The following is a 22,672-nucleotide window of genomic DNA, read 5'->3' on the forward strand; positions in this document are numbered from 1 at the left end:
TTTTGCTAAGGTACTTCTTGACGCAATACCCCTAAAACTGCCAGCATTACTGTCGTTTCCTTCTGTTACTAATTTTGGCCTCTTTTTGTCCCTTTTGATGACCCAGGCATTTCACCTTTTCTGCAATTTTTTCGTTTTATTCTTTTTGTTTTTAGCATAGTTTCATAACCATTCATAATTACAAATATTTACAATTTTGCTTTTATAAATTAACACTTTATATCCAGGTTCACTCATAAAATCCGAAAATGTCACCACAGTTTCATCTGACATACACTACTTTACCCGACATTGACCTTCATTATAGCAGACTGAGTCAATGAAATGTTCAAAACCTGCTAATGTACTATATTATTCAAAACGACCAGAATATACTACTACAATCATATACAAGACAGCTCCGGCTTCCCATAACGCTCCGCCAGTGTCATAGATTTTGACCGTATCGATTGCTCCTATATATAGACACAGAATACGGGTACTGAACGGGGCGTGGTTATACAGTACAATACATTCAGTATCGGCTTTTGTGGCTTTGATAAAGAATTCCACCACAGTAAGTTAAAACATTTTATACAGAACATGTATTTTAGTTAATCATAATGTTAGGAGAAAATTATAGTCTGTTAAGGTATTTAGAATTGTAATCAGTGTAAATTGCGGTCAACAGCTGATGACACTAAATAAATCTAGATCTACGACAAAAACTAGAAATAAAGGCTTTTCTGTCAAGTTCACTAGCGGATTCAGGCGCGGATACACCCGGCGCGCTCCCCCTCTAAAATCGCCGAATCATAGGTAATTTGTCTTATGTTCTGGATCAAATTTTCTTACTCGCTATGCTCGTGTTTACAATTTATCTTTTGATTTGACTGAAGAATATAAAATATGCACTTTTTCTCGCTCGCTACGTTCGAGTTCGAATTGCGGGGCCTCCGTGGCCGAGCGGTTAAGGTCGCTGACTTCAAATCACTTGCCCCTCATCGATGTGGGTTCGAGCCTCACTCGGGGCGTTGAATTCTTCATGTGAGGAATCCATCCGGCTGGCTTACGGAAGGTCAGTGTTTCTATCCAGGTGCCCGCTCGTGATGGAATAATGCACGGAGGGGCACCTGGGGTCTTCCTCCACCATTAAAGCTGGGAAAGTCGCCATATGACCTATCATGTGTCGGTGCGACGTTAAATCCAAAAAAAAAAATTCGAATTGATGATTTATCTTTTGTTCTGCGTGAAAAATATGCGTTTTTTTTGTCTCGCTCGCTCGAATACTTGTAGTAATTGTCTTCTGTTTTTTTTTTGTTGTTGTTTTTTTTCGTTTTTTTTTTTTGTTTTTTTGGTAAAATATAAAATATGCTCACACAGGTAACTTGTCTTTTGGTGACAAAGTATCGCTATGCTCGCACATTAAAAAAATTGGCAAAGTCTGCATGAGCTCCTATAAATCTGTTTACAATTTTTATGTTAAATAGTCCTGACCTAGGTTAACCTACCAAAAAAAAAAATACTCAGAAATCGGGCTAAGAAATTCCGAGATACTTGCGCGAGAATTTGTCTGACAGTTCATAAAACGTTACTATAATTGGCATGTTATTTGGGTTGATTTTGTCACAAAATGTGTCCTTTGTAAATAGCAAATAAAGTACCTCAGAACGCCCAGAATTCACCAGATGGATCCATTGTTTTAAAAATTTTCCTGGGGAGCATGCCCCCGGAACCCCTCTACTTCCTCTACACTAAAAATAATTCGCCCCCTCTGACACCAAATTTGTAACCACCCTTGAAGTTTGATTATACCAGTATACAGTATTCGCGTTTAACAACCATAAGTTATAATACATGTATATTTACAAACTGTAGATGTACACGCGATAAAAATATAGGGGGGAAAATATTGACTCGAGATTCTAATCACGGTCGGTTGATTTTTTTTTTTTTTTTTTTTTTTTTTTTTTGCCATTTAATTACATTGTATTTTGTCTCCCTCTGTTGTGCCTCCGCTGTATAAGCATTAGTTATGAATTGTAGGCTCTAGAGAATAAGAAACTGAAGAAATATTCTAATTTGCTGTAGGTTAGAGACATTTCAGTTCGTGACCAGAAACGTTTAAGCATGTCCTTCGTACCAATAGACTCTTGCGGTCGTGTTCCACCACCCTCCTCCGCCCTTCCTCCGTTTCCAGTGCCAAAGATGATGAGAGTTGAGTAAGTTTGAACAGTAATTAGTGGCAGATATCGTTAAAAGTGGAAAACAAACTTTTGGATAAGGTGTTTTTCAGCATCTTAATTTTATCTCGATATGCTTTTGAATTCATCTAATAGAAACAAGAAATATCTTTAAAAATGATGGTCGGCGAATTGTAATAAGGAAAGAAGTTTATGAATTTTTCATCTAACATTCATCTTTCATCTAACATTTTTCAAATTGCAAAACTAAAAACCGCACTTTAATAATTTAAAATGGTTTCTTTTTTTTTCGCAAAGCTTGTAGGGTTGCAATTTTGTTTTGTTTTTTTCCTTAGACGAATAATTACAGCAGTAGTTTGATGAAGATTCATGAAGCGGTTCATGAGAAGGGCGTCATTAGACCTGTTTATATTTTTAGCTAAATTGGTCCCTATCCCCATTTGTAACAAAATAGCAGGAGACCTTACGATATTGTTACACATCGAGTTTTATAAAAATCCATTACATTTTAGTGGTTAATGCGAAGAAAGGCATATCTACTTTTAGCTATAGTGGTCCCTAATAGGGCCCAAGTTCCTATATAAATAAATTTGGAAGAGGACCTTATAATGATGCTCCAGACGAAGTATGACAAAGATCCACCAAGCTGTTCATGAGACGCTGTATAAAGGCATTTCTAGTTTTAGCTCTAGCAGCCTCTAAAAGGGGTTAAATGTCCCAGCTGAACAAAGTTGGCTGCGGGCCTAATAAAGATGCTACAAATCAAATTTGATTAGAATACACGAGAAAAAATCAAAGTATTTATTATTTTTATTCATTTCTAAAATAGGCCAACTGATCCCGCTTTAACAAATGCATATTCGCTATTCATGAATCTTTGGACAATGACGTCACACCTATAAAAAAGTGAAGGTCAAGCAAAACATACAATTGTAATTATTTCAATACATGTATTTCTTTTTCATAAGTAAAGTTTGACCGTAGTCATATCACATAGATAAACTGTATTCAGCGTACCTTCATTTCAGAGTAATGAGATTCAGTCATTATATAGCATATATAAAAATAAAACAGATTTCAACTGAGTTCAATATTGCATCCCATACTAAAGAAAAATATTCATATATAATAAATCAGTTCAATAATTTATAACAAAAAATTTCAAAGCAAACAAGTTTCTCATTTTAATATGCAATCTGAATAAGTCACAAAGCAAGAAACCTTTTCATATCAGACGACAATTGTAACAAGGAAAATCTTTTAAAAAACACTTCTCTACATAAAAGGGCTCTTATTACACCCTTATTCTGTGATACGCAGACCGTATTTAGCTCTGTCTTTAATTTGTATATGTTGGTATTTTAACAGGTTTTTATCATATTTTTAAAGTTACTTATCATTTTGAGATATATCAATATTCTTGCTAAATATACTGAGCCAAAGTTAGCTTTAAAACTGTGAACAGCGTCGTTTAGGATAAACGATTTGTCTACATTTCACTCAGCGTAGCACAATCAACAGAGTGAAAGAAATTGACACTCTCGTCCTATCAGGCAGAGTGTTGCATAAATCTTCCATTTTGATAAATTATCTATAATGCGTTATCAAGTAGTTTGATTCGCAAACTGAAGTCACGTGGCATAGGTAACGAAAACGAATTTAGACGGCGTCGCCGAAAAAAACTACTTTATGGGACTTTTTGTCTGATTGTTGTTTCTGGAATTACAATTTTATTTATAACTCTTACAAGTATTGACATTGTTCTATATGTTGGCAACATCCTTGTTTCTATTCTGATCCATAGAGATTCTGATAATCCCTTAAACTGTGCCTCCGTTCTCTTTCATTACTCTTAAATAGTCTCCAGATTACCCTATTCATTTGAAAATGTATTGGAGTATCACTGCAATTAGCTAGCATGGACCATTCTATTTTCAATGTTTTCTTGACGGTCTTATTGTTTAAATTTATAATTTTGTATGATTTGCACGATCATACAATTGATAAAGCGTTACTGAATAAGAGTCTGTCGGTAGAATTACCCAAAATGGCCGAATTTATTACGGTCATTAGGCAATGTAAGCGATATGTGATACCTTAAATGGTCTGTTCACGAATACGTACATGTTGAAGCGTCACTTACATTTTAATTTTCTGAACACATTCTGCCTTTCATAATTTTATACAAAATGTAATAATTTCCACATATACGAAGAAAGAATATATTTTGAAACAGTGAACATCAAATCACTCGCAACTCCGTGATCAATATCCTATTGCCATCCATCATCGCATCCCTGCCATATCACGTGTCTCCAACGCTACCACTCCCTACTTCCCTACATCATCGCATTCCCTGTCACATCACATGTCTCCAACGCTACCACTCCCTACTTCCCTATACATCATCGCATTATCTGTCACATCACGTGTCTCCAACGCTACCACTCCCTACTTCCCTACGTCATCGCATTCCCTGTTACATCACGTGTCTCCAACGCTACCACTCCCAACTTCCCTACGTCATCGCATTCCCTGTCACATCACCTGTCCCCAACGCTACCACTCCCTACCTCCCAACATCATCGCATTCCCTGTCACATCACGTGTCTCCAACGCTACCACTCCCTACTTCCCTACATCATCGCATTCCCTGTCACATCACGTGTCTCCAACTCTACCACTCCCTACTTCCTTACATCATCTCATTCCCTGTCACATCACTTGTCTCCAACTCTACCGCTCCCTACCTCCCTACATCATCGCATTCCCTGTCACATCACGTGTCTTCAACGCAACAACTCCCTATTTCCCTACATCATCGCATTCCCAGACACATCACGTACACTGCCTCCTTCTCTTCACTATCACATCCCATGTCACATTTCTTGTCCTCGATATTATCACTCCTCAAAAATCAGAACTTTTTTACAAAATATTTGCGACAGATTTTAGCTCCTACATATATACTGTACTTTGATGCACAAGATCAGTCACTCAGGTTTTATATGATATTGTATATATAAATAGTGCGTTGCATTTGAGATTGTATAATGTTATGCGTTATTGAATAAATTTTAAATGGATTCTTGAGTCTTTGTCATAACAACAACAACGATTTAAGGCAAAACTATAGATGATACATATCCGGTTTTCCATGAGTAGTTTCCGGTGCATTCCATTTTCGAGGTATGGGGTCTCGCTGGTTCAAACGGATCATATCGCAAATCAAGAGAAAAGGTCGTGTTAATAATTAAAGTAGTAAACAGTAACTATATCCCGACTTATTGAAGCATTATTACATAAAATTTGAAGGTAAACCTCGTAACTTGAGTAACATTCTTTAATTCATAATTTAAAAACCAGTTCTATAATTATATCTCGTATATTTCACGTATATTTCAGTTTTTGCGTTGTCATTCTAAAATCTGATATGTGGATATTGAAGAAACCATAGAAACATAAGGTGTGCCGGAAAAGGTGAAATCGATAATGCCATTTCAACTAAACATAATTTGCAAGAATCATTTAAGATCTTTTATTTTTTATCATTCCAGAAAAGTTACGAAAACGAACATGCCGGCTGAGGATTTGTAAATTTTGGCGGAATAGTCGCTCAATAAAAGGGGGCAGAACATATTACTGAAGTTAATGTTTTGTAAGTATGGATACAATTCTTTGTGATTTATACACTTGAAATATTCTTTTCATATGCCACCAGGCCCCTTGTTCACAAAACATTTTCAATCTCAGTTGAGTTTGATAATGAAACTTTAGTTTGTATTTATATCTAAATAGCATGTTTAAAAGGCAAAGAAAGTCTGATTATGTGAAAGCCATCTTCAGACCTTTCATAATGCTAAAAGGATTTTTAAAATCAGACCACTATTGAAAAAAAAATATTACAGTTTAAAAATTTAAAAAAAATAGATGATCATGGAGGCGATTTAGGGTGTTTCTATCTATCAAAGCGCTGCTCTTAGTAGTTATAATCTACACTGGACACGTAGTTCCCAGTTCTTGCGATAACAATAGTTTGAATTTCATTAACCGAATCAGTTTTACTTGAAATGATAGTCACTTTGACCTGTTTTTCGTCAAATTTCAAATCGCAACCTCCAAGTCTAACAAGTTCACCGAAGGGTAAAAATCCTGCAAAACTCAAGAGGCATATAACTGTGAATCTAGCATCTATCAAGCATCTATCAAGTCCGACGTAAAGCCAAAACGTTTATTGCCAAGAACATAAGCAACAAATAATATTGTATTCCTTCTGTAGAATTTATTCTTATAACTGAAATGATTACAACATTCTTTTGTTTGTAGTACACATGTCAATAAATTTGAACATTAAAGGTCGATTTAAGAAATTATATATAGATAAACCATCTTTTAATTCAAGAGGTTACATGCCTAGGTTCTTATTTTATAGTCTCCAGAAAAACAGTTATGATTAAAAAAAAAATAAAGGAAATTGTTTCCTGCAAAGTAGATATTTGATAGTTAGAACTAAGTGTGTGATATTGCGACGGACCTCTACATGTACAGTGCTTTAGGGTTGACAATTTTTGTATTTAGATTTAAATGATTAAATAAACTGTTTACATAAACTTTCATTTTATTCTTTTACTGATAGGCATTCTGACTTACTCTTCAAATGTTTGCTTTCTGTGAAAGTTGTCATAAGCCATCATCATATGAAAATCGAAGCCATTGTTGCTGGTACATATCAAGGGCTCAGAGCGAAACTAGTATATCTGTTTCTGTTTCTATATACACTTAGACTAGTTTTGCTCCGAGCCCTCGATATGTGGGCTTCTGCCTCACTTGTTTCCATTCCAGCCAATTGTTTTCAAATTAGATATGCTCATTAGAAAACTTACCGATGACAGCGGAAATACATTTGTCCGGCCATATTTATAAAAACCGTTTCTGCGACACCGGCACCGCTTCTGCGAAAATTACTATCAGAATGGTAATGACGAAATCATGTTCCGCTTGGCTGGACAAAAGTGGCCGCCAGAGCTAAAGGTAGAACAATCTTGTCCGGCTTTCACAGGTCAAACTGCTGGCTGGATTTTGACGAAACTTCGCAGGAGTGATCTTCTGCATTGTCACTTGCATGTTCTGCTTCGCTTCACAAAATGTCAGCAAAAGCTAAAAATGGAAAAATCTTGTCCGGCTTTCACAGGTCGACCTGCTGGACGTATTTCGACGAAAATTCCCAGGATTGATTAGTATTAGACATAGTGTTGCACATCGCCGGCACGTTTCGCTTGGCTGTACAAAATGGCTTCATTTAAAGTGACAATGTTACAAAGTCCATCGGGGTGGCGCAGCTCGACAGTATCCGTGAAAACTAGGATTGTGAAGCGCGAAGTACGACGGGGAAGCGCGACAATACATGGTGACATTACTATGGTGAAGCGAAATAGTACGATGGTGAAGCGCGACAATACGATGGCGAAGCGGGACATCATGATGGCGAAGTGCGAAAGTACGATTGACTGTCACCATTGTACCTTCGCGCTTCGCTGTCGTACTTTGGTGTAATCGCCAGCATATTGTCGCACTTTGCCACCCTACTGTCGCGCTTCGCCATCGAGCCGTCGTACCTTCGCGGTCAAAGGAAGCTAACGCTGGCCCTAACAGAACACCTTACATAACATATGCCCTGCCATGTGACGGTTGTGAAGAAACAAAAAAAATAGACATTGTCCGCTTACTTTTTTATTATTATTATTTGTTTTTTGGATTTAACGTCGCACCGACACATGATAGGTCATATGGCGACTTTCCAGCTTTAATGGTGGAGGAAGACCCCAGGTGCCCCTCCGTGCATTATTTCATCACGAGCGGGCACCTGGGTAGAACCACCGACCTTCCGTAAGCCAGCTGGATGGCTTCCTCACATGAAGAATTCAACGCCCACCACCCACATCGATGAGGGGCAAGTGATTTGAAGTCAGCGACCTTAACCACTCGGCCACGGAGGCCCTTTTGTCCGCTTAAGTTCATTCTCCACCTAAACTTGTCCGCTTAAGTTTAGGTGGACAAAACCCAAACTCTGAGCTTCACTCTGTATGGTTTTATTCTCAAAAGGACATTAGAAGAATTACTGCAGCATTCTCATTATGCGCCTCTTATCACTTAGTCTATGTATAGTTAGTTCTCTTTACGTTAATAATTCTCCAAAATTTATATTAAAAACATTGTTAACCTAAAAAAATATATTCATTACCTATATTTTCCCATTTCATCGGGCACACTGCCTTTGTCATCTGTTCGTCCGTCCATCCGCCTGTCTTTTCTGCAGCGTTTAACTTGATCGCGCTATTCTGGTTGGATTTTAACGAATCTTCACAATACTGACATATATGAAGCCTCGTTGTGCATATCCTTTGATAATTTTTTGCGGAGTTGGGAACCCTTACAAGTTAATGTTAAACAACATTTTCAGATGTTATTTAAAGTCTTTTATTGGGGTTTTAATGTAATTACCCAGTGATCAGTAGGAATCCTTGTTGCGTTAATTACTGAAAAAGTTTGCACTGAGTTATGGCCTCTTGATTATCATACTCCTACTGTAACCCTCTGCCCAGATTTCACTGAAGAGTCACACAAACCAAACCAGATTTTTCTCTTTTGGATTCATCTGCATCGTTCAGCAAAATAAACGGCATCTTCTCGATTTAGGAACAATTCATGGTCGTTTGAGATACAAAAAAGTTGTTTCCCGGGAATTTTTCGCAACATTCCCGGGAATGAACACTTTTTCCGCGCTAATGTATGCTCTTAAAAACGCTTGCTTAAAATTTTTTGTTCAAAATAAATAAAAAATTTTTCTACCACATTGTCCCTTTTGAAAATTATTCCCAATGTTCCGATTAGACGCTGAATGAAAAGGGGAAATAGCAGTTTTTAAAAGTCATTTTGTCATTGGGATCTTTTGACCTGTATTCGATCCCTGGGCGAGATGTAGTTCTCGTAAACGATTTGTTTGAAAAAAATTTACGTCTAAAATAATTCGTTCCTTATCTCTTATTAATTTGGAGAACTTGGCAATTACTTGGTGAGAACATGTAACCACTGGTACACATCCATGAACACTGGTTATGTCAATTGTCCGCCATTACATAACTGGAACACTATCGGAAATGGTACGTAACTCATACTTCTCGAATAAATGAAAAACTGTATTTTGAAACGCCCTCAGCCCACATTCAATGTTCAAAGTCAGGCTTCACGTAAACCGACCATGTCTAATAGCCTATTTCAATATACTTTTCTCGTCTGAAGTACGGAGTTCGCCAATAGATAAAATACAATAACGCGCATCTAAATCAACTCCCCCATAACTTTGCTAACAGCAAAAAAAAACCTGTACTTTTTTCATTTTTTTAACTAACGTTTTTTGTCGACTATCCGCCAAAAAAATTCCCCCGCTTTCTAAACACCCGGGTCGGCGTTTGGGTTTTGGGTCGGTGTCAGCCCCTGCGTCGGCGCCACTTTGGCGGGGTTTATAAAATAATAAACCAAGTTTGTATTTTCAAAAATTTATTCTCTGAAATTTTTTTTTGTGTAAGTGGTTACTTTGGCTAGACCTGCAATACTTCGGTCAAGTACGAAACTCGAAAGACAATTAGGTCTAGAATATTGAATATAAGCCTAGATCTATTCATATGACGCAAAATAAACTTGGCACTGGTGCCATTTAATAATTAAATAGCGTGATTGAATAGAGAGATCGATATCCAGGATATCATAGATTTTAAACTCCTGTTTATATTGGCAGCAGGGAGTTCCCAGGGTTCATTAATTGTTAAAGCGACTTAGCAACACTGTGGTCCGTGAAAGATGAAATAAATTATAGAGCTTTAGGTCTAGATCTATAATGTTATGTAGCCTACAATCGTTTAGGCCTAGATCTACTCCAGATCTGCAATTTATAACAAGGCTAGCTAAACCCATTTCAAGCTGCAAATAGAGGTCTACTCACAAAAGATCTTCTTAGACAAAATGATAGGAAAACTCTGGTTCAGAGTAGATGTATGTCTCTAAAGGGGCTGCGTTTGAGGATCTCCAGGTAGAGGCCTATTCATAGAATCGTGTAAAATATGGCCAGCCAAAAGCAATCACAATCTTTCAAAGACAGCAGACAGATCTAATTAATCATATTTCTAACATTTCTAACACTACCCAAGACTTAGTTCAAGCAACCTACACACAGTTTGAACGTCACAGTTATTAGGTCTACGTCATAGCGCCAGACGCTGTTGTGGTGAGCTGGAAAAGAAAACCACACAAAACTGGTAAATATTCTAGGTCTATTAATATATCAAAAAATATAGATCTAGATCTGGATAATAAGTATATCTTGATAACATTTTAGAATCGAAATATTGTGATTTGCTCTTTCTTTCTCTCAGCACAACTAGATCTAGAATTTCTGATAACGATATCTTCCGGAAGAATAGATTAGCTCTAGATGTACTAGATTCTATCTCTTTCGGACGCTTATACGGTGCACCCTCCCTCCACTTCTCCCCCCAATACACATGCGCGCAAACAGTTTACCTCAAACGTCATTTCCTGTAATATAGAGGTTTCAATAAGGATTTATCATTCATAATGGAGAGTGACTTTGTATAATCAAATCTAGTAGATATCTATATCTAGGTACATGACTGCAATATCTAACTAGTACGTTACACCCTGGTGTTCAACGTGCAGTTCCAAAACCGATCATTGTGCCATAGATCTACGCAGGGCTACGATAGCATGCTTCTCCAGAAAACTTTGAATTATTTTGCATTTCTGGTTTCATGATCTTGTAGTCAATTAGGAAAAAATGGCGTCTTTCTCCCCATGTGCCGCAATTACGCGTTAATTAGTGTTTTTCTTGCATTGACTAAAGGCCAAAATTCCACAAGGAAACTGCGATATGACATTTAATCGTGCAATGACGAAGGGTGATCCATACAGTTATCATTCTTAATTTCTTATCCTTCCCTGTGTTGCTTTCATCAAAGTATGACCGGTCTTAGTGTTTGCATTTCACAGATCTACCAAAAATGCAGGGTAATAACTGAAAAATGCTCTCGACGGCATTTATTTCCTGAGTTTTGTTAAATTAAACAGCTTATGATTACCATCTCAAAAGCTCAAAATCTAGGAAGCGAAAATATCATATACCAGCCAGTCATGTCTGTATGGGAGAGATGCCGAAATTATACTGGACATGCTGAGGCTCTAGCGATTCGCGTTTTACACCGCCACGTGATCGTTTTCAATCACGTTAACGTCACCTACGTCTGAGTGTTGCAACATTAAAACCATTTTTCCCTTATCACTGGTTAATTTGTTTATCTTTTACGTGATATTCTTATCTGTATGCAATTTAATTCCATCAAACTTGTTTTTTAATTTGTCTATTTAAACTCTCCAATATGGACAATTTCGTCAAATTGCGCTTGGAATTATTCATTCTTTACTAGAATGAACTGTTTTCTCCTTGACATAAAATTACAATGCAAGACAATACAATATAATTTGAAATGATTTGCATAGCAGACTACAAAAACAATGAATTCCTATCATTTAATTAAAGTTAAAAGCTAGCTCAAACAAATACGGATAGAATTTCACGGACGTAAAAGATATCGGTATTAATCAAAGACTAATGCACAATAAAATTCTATTGTTTTTTTAAATTCAGCTTTTGTTCAATGGCGCGCATTTTCCTTCGAAGTTCGAAATATTTATCGATTATGATTTACAAATAATTAAGTAATGTATATGAAATGGTTTATTATAGATCTCACCGCATCATGCATGGATTATGCGACGCGGACCGGTATTGAATAAAGTAGCATATTTATATTCAAAAATACTTCGTTGAATTATTACGTATAAAAAGATAAACTTTTTGGCACACATTCAAACTTTTTCACATGTTTAATATTTTGTTATTATATAGAAGAACTATTTAAAATACTAGTAGTTACGGTTCAATAAGTATTGTCCGTAAGTATTGACCTGGCACTCATGAATATTCCGTATGTTTCCGTAAATTAATGTTCGGTGTCCGAACCCAAACAACGATATAACTATTGAAAAGCCAATTATATACTCTCATGTATTATCTGCAGATATAGCTGTGCGGACAAAGCGTTTTGCCAGTAAACTCAGGGTTGAGTGTTCGAGCCCTCTGCATTTTTATTGTTGTTTTTTTTTTTTATTTTATCTGTAAAAGACGGAAACTTGTCACACTTCTCATGATTTATCAACGAAATAATCTACCATCGATTACCGTTCTTCTACGTACATAAAACCGTTATACAAAATGTCGTTTAAAATCTTCAGGACCGGACAAGCATTCATTCATTCATTCATTCATTCATTCATTCATTCAACGGACAATTCAAGGAATTTTTGTTAGCGACACAAAATGCAGTGTTTTATGAAAAAATATATAATCATAGATACAAATACAAACACAAGGAATTATATTTTCTAAAGAAAATGGTGAGAAAAGAATTCGAACCCAATGGTAACGTGTTTCCAAGTCGGAGAGCTTACCACTACAACACTGTGCCGTTGGTACTCTAAATTGATTATTTTGATAAATCTAGATATTTTCAGGACACGAATATTACGTAAAATAACGAAAACGCCCGAAAATATTGGCGAAGATTAATGAGTGCCAGGTCAATACTTACGGACAATATGATGTAATCAAAACTCGATTTCTGTTTTTATTTGTTGGTAGGCCCATGACTGCAATAACAGTGATATAGAGGCATTTTGCATTTCAAGCCACATCTACGTGCATGTACGTGCGGATTATTAAAGGACACGATTAAACAGGTATGGACAATTATGTTTTGAAACTGCATGCTTTTGAAAAGGTAGTAAGGGAAAAATAGTATTTTAGGAAACTGATAAAATGTGTAGTTTTTTTACAGCTTTCTCATCGAAACTGTTCCTACTCATGCAGAAACTTAATAGCTCATGTTTTACATACGATTGCACCAAATGTGATATATTCTATAGAGCCGAAGTTCGTATTTAAGCCTGTTAGTGTCTGATGCAACCTTTACCACTAGAAAACATTTATAAAACTGGCGAAAAATGGTCGTAAGTAACAGATACGACATTAGATTATAATCTCAATTTCATTTGTATGGTACCAGTAACATATCTGCATGAAAAATACCAAGTTTCAGCTTGATTAAATCAGTTTTCCAGGTTTTATGGCATTTTCAGTAATGCGGGTCCCTGCGCCAATTTTCCTACAAAAATGATGTCGCTACATAATTTTTAACCAGTTCTTCTAGCCAGAGCTGGTTTTTGCCCTATTTCATAAATTTTCACCATAATTTGCAAGTAAATTACACACTAACACTTTGAAATATACCAAATGTTCCCTCTGAAAGGTATAGATGGGCAAAATTTAAAGTATAAATGTGCATTTTTTTTTTATAAAAAAATACACCCAACACAGTGAAAATGTGATTTTTTGGGTTTTTATCAATTTTTGCAGCAAAATTTCAATGATATGCTCTTTTTTACCAAAATCTGATCAAACTAGTTCATTTATATCAATATCTGGACAAATCTCAATTTTTGCCCAGATTTTCTTATAGGTCACAATAAGGTAAATAGTTTTCCCTATATATTCTATATAAAACTGACCTTTTTTAAAGAGCTACCAAACATAGCTAGACCCATTTCAGAAAACAAATCCTTACCTCATTTTAAAGAGTTATGATAAAACTGATATAAAATGAAGAGAAAAGTAGGGGTCATGTATCTTCTAAGAGAGATTTCTCTGGTCACATTTGCTTACTGTAAAGACATCAAAATCACACTGCTGTGACCTGGAAGTACTACTCGTACTAAAATTGAGCTTGACTTCACCAAATACAACCTGCTCTCCCATTTTTCCTACCAAAATGTCAAAAGTACATCCACAATGAAATTTAAACAGAAACTAGCTTCAATTTAGACCTCTGTTGCCATGCCAAGTGAAAAATTAGTGTTCAAATACCCGGCAGCCATTACGCGACTAGACCAGATGGCTCCCACGCTGGTTCCTTTAGTTTAGTTAGGCCTGATGCCCTGAAAGGGCCGAGATTTGAAATAAAACTTGAAACTTGTGACGTCATTTCTTATTGGTCAAACTAGCATAAATAGTAAATCTATTCCCTATGGTGGCATATTTCTGCATTCACTTAAGGTATTAGATCACTAATAGAGAACCTCCTTTTTGAAGAGTATTCAATTCCTACCATAAACCTACTTTTACTGCTGTTCTTAGGGGTGCGTAGGTTCAAGCCCTACTGGGACCAATTTTTCCCCCTTATTTTCCTTTTTTACTAGTAAGTTTTTACTTCTTTCAAGACTTATTATTGATTTTTTGTACAAAAATGGAAAAAGGTTAATCTTATAAGCGATTCTTGGTGTTAAAGTGGAATTTCTAATATATACAGAAGGGTAGAGTTACACATCTTTAAAATATTGAGTTTCTGGCGGTGAAAGTTCTCTATTTTGCTTCATCTAGATTATATATTGTGATGAAATTTAGGTAGGTTTTACATTTCCTGAAATTAAAAACGTTCACGGAAAAAGAAGTTTGTGGAAAAATTCCCGATATAGTGCAAGTTTTGCAGATAACAGATCGGATTGCTAACAAACTCTGATACAAAGGAGTTTATAAAAATAGTTGATTGGTAACCCAATCTGAATGTTATAATTAAATATCTATAAGTTTAAGACACTTTTAGGGGTGGTAGTCGGGGACTGACGTGGATATAACACACTTCATTCCATAAATGGACTAACTGGTTATCTTTATGCAGTTCAGGGCACTATTATGACAACCAGATAATAGATCTACTTTCATGAAAGTTTTCTCCTACTTTCACGAAAGTGTATTCAGGTTTTCGCGAAAAGTATTTTTTGTTGTTGTTGTTGTTTTTTTCCCCGCGAAAGTTCATTAAATTTTCAAGAATTTTATGATTATCGTATGCAGAAATATGCCACCATAATTCCCTATATATAAAACTATCATTTTTAATGAACTACCAAATATAGCTCCCGCCGTTACATGACTGAAATACTGTTGAAAAACGGCGTTAAACCCAAAAACAAAAACCAAATATAGCTACACCCATTTTAGAGAACAAATCCTTACCCTGTTTCATTTTAAAGAGTTATAAAGGAAGAGAAATGTTGGGTAACAGGTCCGGATCCAGGGCCGTGCCAAGGGGGGCAGCCCCCCCCCCCCCCCCCCCACACTCCACCCCCACCCCAAATGTGCAGAACCCGTCTCGTCCCACTGTCAAGGGCATAAACGCAATTCTATTTACGTATAATTAATATACCTCTATGATCCCAAATGACAAGTAGATCTATACCAAAAGAATACAAGAATACAGCTTCGGCTACCCATAACACTGTCATACATTTTGACCGTATCGATTGATTTTATATACACACAGAATGAGGGTAATGTAACACATGAAATGTTTCTGTAAAAAGAATGGTTATGAAATAAATACATTTAATATCGGCTTAGTGACTCGGATAAAGAATTCTACCTCAGTAAGTTGACATATATTTTGATATAGATTTGTTATAGTTATATCTTATTATAATGTTACAGTCCTCCGTGTCCTCCAGTCTTGTGTGTTTGTGTGTGTGTTCGGGTTTAACGTCTTTTTCAACAATTTTTCAGTCATATAAACGACGGTGTCTACTTGTAGCAGTACCCCCCCCCCCCCCCAACTGAGCACAATGCCCACTTTATAGTGCTGGCCTCACTGGAATATAACGCCGTATACCACGTTAACATGATACCACACCCAGTCACTTTATACTGACACCGGGTGACCTGTCCTAGCACTACCCTCTTAATGCTGAGCGCGCTAAGGAGGATGCAACTGGTACATTTTTTTTAATGTCTTTGGTTTGACGCGGCTGGGGATCGACCCAACGACCTCCCGCACTCGAAGCGGACGCTCTACCACTAGGCTACCGCGGCGGTCATCAGTCTTAAATGCGGCCAACAGCTGCTTGACAAAAAGTTATAAATCAGTTTTATTTTTTGGTTTTATTTTTTTATAGATTATAACATTAACAAATTGAATGAGCGATAAACAAAATATATATTGAGATCGTTTTTAACGTCAGCTTTCCTTGATTATTGATTTTTCTTTACGTCTATTTTTGCTTCGAGTCCGACTCGTGACGTAGATCTATCATTATGTCGGTCAATAGCTATACATAGCTAATGTTGTCTGTATATTAACACCGAGTTTAAATAAAATTTGTATCTTGTATCTTGCATCTTCATTTCAGTTCAGTCTGGTATTACACCGAACTCAAATATTCACGTTTTAATGGTCTTTAAAGTTAATGGCGGAGGAGTCAGAGGTGCCCATCCGTGCATTGTATCTTCAGATACGGGCACTGGGCAGCACTCCGGGCCTCCCGTAAGCCAGCTGGATGTTTCATTTTTTTTGGGGGAACCCTCAATCCGGTCACACATGACGCCTCTCACCGCCCCCACCCCGCCTTCCAAATTGCTTACTTTTTTTGCCGGATATATTTCTGTACCTTTCCTTACCACAAAAACGCATTGGAGGGGGATACTAATTGTAGAAATTTTTATTGTTATATCTAAATTTGTTCAAAAAAAGTTTAACAGCGAAGAATTTTTAATATGCAAAGTTTCATCTCAGGTGTATGTTATAACGTAAAAGTATTGTATAGTACAATAGTCTTTACACATCATGAAAGTATCAGAGTATCCAGTTCTTTTTTGTAAACATTATGTTTGTAATACAGTAAGATTGCCTTTTGTTACCTTCACTCAGGGTCCATATTTTAGTTTGTCTTGTATAAGAAACAACGTGAGCTCAAGCTAAAACAAAACATAATCAAAAAAATAGAAAGATCATTATACAAGTAGAAAAATTTTGGGTTGAAAACGTGTTATCGAATGTAGTCTTTTATTTATACTGATTCATTGTAGTATAGTGCAGTGGTTGACAATTATGTGCTTCCAGTATGTGATATTTTTTAGCTTGGCAATTCTTCGTTCACTTGTTATCCTGTCTTATATCATATTTTAGGGGCCCAAAGAACATTACTAGATCTAAACATGTAGAGTGTGGCCCGGTAACAGATACAGCCGATGGAAGTAGATAACTCCTCTCTCTCTCTCTCTCTCTTCTCTCTCTTCTTCTCTCTCTCTCTTTCTCTCTCTCTCTTCTCTGTTGTTGCTTGTTTTTTTTCATTTACAAGTATTGTCAAGTATGAATTTTTTAATAGTTACTGTTTATTTTTTAAGTATTGTATTTTTCAATAATATCAAAACCCAACACAGATATATTATTGTATATGTTATAGCAACGGTGATGAGTGAGGCACCAAAAACAGATACCCGCAAGTTTAGGAATATTTGAGCAGTTTGGATACTATCATTGGCAGCAGAAAAATGGAAAAACATGGAAGTAAATATAAAAACTCTTTTACAATGCTAATTACTCTGTATTGTTTTCATTTTAAAGTCTGGTTGATAAATTTTTAATTGGACTTTTACAAGCCCATCCTGAAATGATAATTTCGAGGTTCAATACCTGGATAAGATAAACGTATTCGGTAACAATGTCCATGACAGTTCATTATTAATCGCCTTTTATTTGACCGCTTATACATTTGGGAAAGTTTTCAAATACCTTGATGTAGGTACTGGATTAGTGCACGGGTTATTTCTGTACAGTCTTTAAACTGGGTTAGTACTGGTTTGCAAGAGCTAGTTATTGATTAAGGGTTAATACGTGTACAGGTTGTATGGGTGCAGAAGATAATGTGTACCGGATAGTTCCCATAGAGTAAAGCATTGATACAGGGATAGTACTGGTACAGGGTAAGTACAGGGTGCAGAGGATATGTGGTACCGGATTGTATTCTTAGAGTAAGCACTTATACAGGGTTAATACTGGTACAGGATAAGGTACCGGGTAAAATTTCATAGTGTAAGTACTGGTACGCGTTATACTGGTACATAGTTTGTATGTGTTCAGAGTTGTCAGGAGTAAGTCCTGCATGATACAGGTCGTTTCGGCATATTACAGAATCAGTTCTTCTTGTAGCAGAGTCAGAATGACTTTATGGTAACAGAGTCATGTTGCACAGACTAAGTCAATCTGGTATGGTGCAATGTGCTTAGTTCAGTACTGCATAGTGCAGAGTCAGTCTGAATGGTACAAATTCAATTTATGCTAGAATTGGCCTAGAGCGGAAGGTGAAACCTCCCCACCTCTAGGTTTTATGTAGACCCCATTATTTTTGAAGCCCTTGTATTTAGATCATATTTCTGAATTCTGCCATCTGGCAAGAGGTTCTGTATGAGTTACAGGCCTGTTATTGAGGTTACCTTACAATCATTTATAAAAAATGATAAACTGAAATGTGGTGATTTATATGGTAGAAACAACTAAAAACATTACCGAATGTGAGGTTTAGATATATGCAGAATATGCTGTTGTCAATGTTCCCGCTTTGTTTTGTTCTCTAAATCGCTCCCATTCATTTTGTAATTTACGTTACCATATGTTTTTTAAAAAAAAACTCTAAATTATTCAATAGGTTTAATTGTCAGAAAATATCAGATATGTCTGCAAGTTTAGGTATTTTCAGATGCATATTACATTGTATTTAGAATTTATCGTTAAACAGTTTAAGAAACGAGTATGTTACTCATGATTATATAGTTACTAAATTCACGATATAATATATTCATTTCTCAGTCATTAGATTGTTTATGTAATCTTGTAATGATGTTCAAACTAGATAATGCTAGTATCTTATCAAGTTCAAAACTAGTTGATATAGAAATGCATATAGCTCAGCACTGACATTGTAACCTACGTTCCGATACGTTACTGAATGTGTATTTTAGTAACTGAAAAATATACACAACGCTTATCTGTTTAACCAAACAAAATTCACTAAATCAAAATTGAGAAACTATATGGTTGCGGGGTTCAGTACCTAAGTTGTCATAATCACGGTCTGCTTCGTATATTGGTTTTGTCCCAATTGTATTGGTCATCTCTATTTTTCATAGTCATCATAAGTGTACCAGGAAGTCACATGTGTTGGATGTGTCACAAATTATTTAGCTAGTTCTTGAAATACGTATTATGGAATACTAGTCATTTTCATCAAACTTTCTGATCCAATTACTATCCACTTGCATTACTTTGGCTAGATTTGGGTTAATGGATAGTTCACACGTGTTATGTGCATTTTAATATGACCAATTGGCACAGTGAAATAGACTCGGGTCCACACTATTATATGTACTCGGGACATTTCCCAGCACGTACTTGATACTTTGCGTGAACATGTCATATATAAGTTGGTTGATGTTTTTGTATCTGTAATTCAAAAGATTGCACAGACATAATTTCGATGCCATTAAATAGGACATTAGATAATGATGTGTATGAACTACTTCTGCTAATGTTGCTACATACACACTGGTTTGTCTTTATAATTTGAGCGGTGTTAAGTTCCCTGGGCAAACAAAAAAGCAATGGTTGTGTAACTGTCAGACGTGTATTGCAGGCAATTGAGCAGATTCTTTCTCTTTGTTTATAAGATGTGCGAGCATTTAAATGGCATGTACATACTGCCTAATCCAGTGTAACATAAAACAGTATTTCGTGTTTTTGAAGATATACTCCACAAACAAATATCAGTCTGGTATCTGGGGATCTAAACGTGACTTTCGCCTTTTGTGTAGTGCTAGTAGTTACTGATTACTATGCAATGAATATTATACTTGTGTCTGGTTTACAGCCTTTGTATAGTAAAACTAGTGGTAAATTAAAAGGTCGTGCTTGACTTTTTCCATCTTCACTTGTTGAGTTACTAACACTTTTCACCATTGACAAAATAAGGTTGTAGTCTCTTCATCTTTGGTGCATAGGGAATAACATTTCATTGTTCGAAATTAGATTGATTAACTGTGTTTTGTTTTCACTATTTGACATGAATTCTTTCAGTCTACGTGGTACTTTTGTTTTTACTCCTGACATGTAAGAAACTTTGGAGAATTTCACGTCTGCCACACTGATATGATTTGATGACGGATGACTGTAAGTTGTCAGTTGCAAAATCGACACATGCTATCTTAGGCCTTGACTGAACACACGCTTCGGCTACGTCTTGAAAGTTGAAGGATGGTTTATAAGTTTGCAGCAGGGCGTTATGACATCATCAAAAACAATGTCATCTGTTTTGGAGGCTGCAAGCCTCTACATAGTAATGTAGTTGTGACTTGTATGTTTCATTGGCATTCCAGTTAAGAAGCATGTAATGGTCAGGTAACAGGTCCTAGAGGAAAGAAAGTGTCATTTCTAGATCAGTGTTGTGGCGATCAGTCAAAAGTGCCAATGTTCTTACATGTTACGTCTGCTCTCTCTGTAGTATTTTGGTTTGAGAATTGTTACTTTCCTCTTAACTTCAGCTGTGGTAAATGTTTTAAGTTTTCTTCTCTTTAATGGGGTCTTTGAAAAAGGAACTGAGAGGGGGGGTTTTTTCATCAATCTTCTATTGTTAACCCATCCATTGTTAGTTTTCAGTAACGAGCACTTCTGCTTTCGCAGGAATACCAGGGACAATAGAGATTTTCATCTTTGTTTCTTTTTTCAGCCTTGGAATGGAGTTCGTTAATGATTCTATACTATCATAATCCTCTTAACTTTTCTTCAACTTATGCCTGTCTGAGCAGGTTATTTTCTTTGTGGAGGGACTGTCTTCTCTATTTTGTTTGGCAATCGAAGTGTTTCTAGCATACCTGGCTCTGTAATGATACCAGATTATGCACCATTGGAAATTGCAGCTAGTTTCTACTGGAAACCAAGTTTGGCAACCTCAGAATTAGCTTGTGTTTTAATTGTCTGCTCTGTAGTAATATTTACGCATTTCTCAATACCGGTACAGAGGACCTAGATGCACTAAAATAATACTATCGGATTAAGCTCTTTGCAGCTACAAAACCACAAATTGAAGCAATTTGGCCATTTCTACATTTTGATTTCTGATTGAACTTGCCCATGTCTGTTGAAAATACCTTCAGGAGAGTTTTATTCATTTCAAACACTTTTTCTTGCATGGACTTTCAGTCCGTTTCTGTAATTCTAGTGCCTTCTGAAATGCTTTCCTTGCCAGGGTTTGTCTCTTCAAACTTGCAGTGATGCAAATCGCCAAGAGCTTCTATTCGTTTTGTGTACATTTAGGGTTACGGTTGTAGCATTTACCTGGTAATACTTTATCAAGTGAACCACTAGAACAAATCCTGTTTCTATTTTCAAGTTCTGCAAGACCATGTCCTTCATTAAATTTTCCTACAGGCAAAAATTTATAGAGCAGATTGTGTGAAGACACCCATTTCTAACAATTATGTACAAGTCCATCTCCAGCACTGCAGAAACAAGAATTTGCCTTCTTAGAACTGCGAGTCAAATATAACAATAGTTTATATCGGCAACTTCATTACATGCATTTACTGACGTTTTTAGCATATGCTGGAGTTTAGCATTATCATTGATTGAATATTTTGAAGGTGCCATATATATGAAGCCAGTTTGAACACTCACTCTTGGAAATCATTTCACACATTTGTTAATTTATTTATTTATTTATTTATTTAGTTATGTTGTCATTTAATATTACAATCAATAAATCCGGGTTTCATTTCACATGAAAAATTCACATGAAAATGACTTTTTGGTAGTTCTTGATTGCAAGTTCAGTTTGACAAAAAAAACTTTATATATTGTGTGTAATTAGTAATTTTCGATAATTAGTTTTTTAATTTGTGATATATTTATCTGTTTTAAAATATTTATACATAGTTGTGGAATTTGTACATGTTAGTTATCTGTTTAAACAAATTTTTACCATATCCCAAATATTTTTATACTTTTAAAAAAAAATCATTACAAATTTGAAACTCATATTGTCAACTTTAATTATTTTATCTTCTTTACTATACATTACCGCTTATTTTTTCGTAATAAGTTAAATAGTTTACAAGCGATATAATTTTGTCTAACTCTTATCTGTTATAACCACGACGTCTTTAACACTTTTGACATAGACACTTCAAATAAAATATAAAATCACATAGGTATATTTTTCATTTTTCGTTACAATTTTTGGTAACTTACATTTGATAACGTAAAGGCTCATGCCTATCCAGTGTCAATTTTACTTGCAAAACATAAAATCTGTATATTCTTCGTTATATATTGACATAATTGTGTAAGCTAGTGAATCATTTATGGCTAACTGTAATGCCAGTCAGTTATTTTCAATATATTTTATTAATGGTAACGTATATAGTAGGCTGTAAACGTAAAAAGGAAACCCGATGCTGATGGCTGAATTGCTGTAATGATAGCTCA

General features: G+C 35.9%; 1 long non-coding RNA gene across 1 annotated transcript; it reads left to right on the forward strand.

Moving 5' to 3' along the window:
• The first annotated feature begins 437 nt into the window (after positions 1 to 437).
• LOC128553743 (uncharacterized) lies at positions 438 to 13,053 on the forward strand. Its single transcript, XR_008369426.1, has 3 exons — positions 438 to 556; positions 5,741 to 5,841; positions 12,955 to 13,053. It is a non-coding gene; the product is annotated as an uncharacterized LOC128553743 (long non-coding RNA).
• Positions 13,054 to 22,672: the final 9,619 nt, after the last annotated feature.

Source organism: Mercenaria mercenaria, chromosome 2 (assembly GCF_021730395.1).
Source record: "Mercenaria mercenaria strain notata chromosome 2, MADL_Memer_1, whole genome shotgun sequence".
NCBI lineage: Eukaryota > Metazoa > Mollusca > Bivalvia > Venerida > Veneridae > Mercenaria > Mercenaria mercenaria.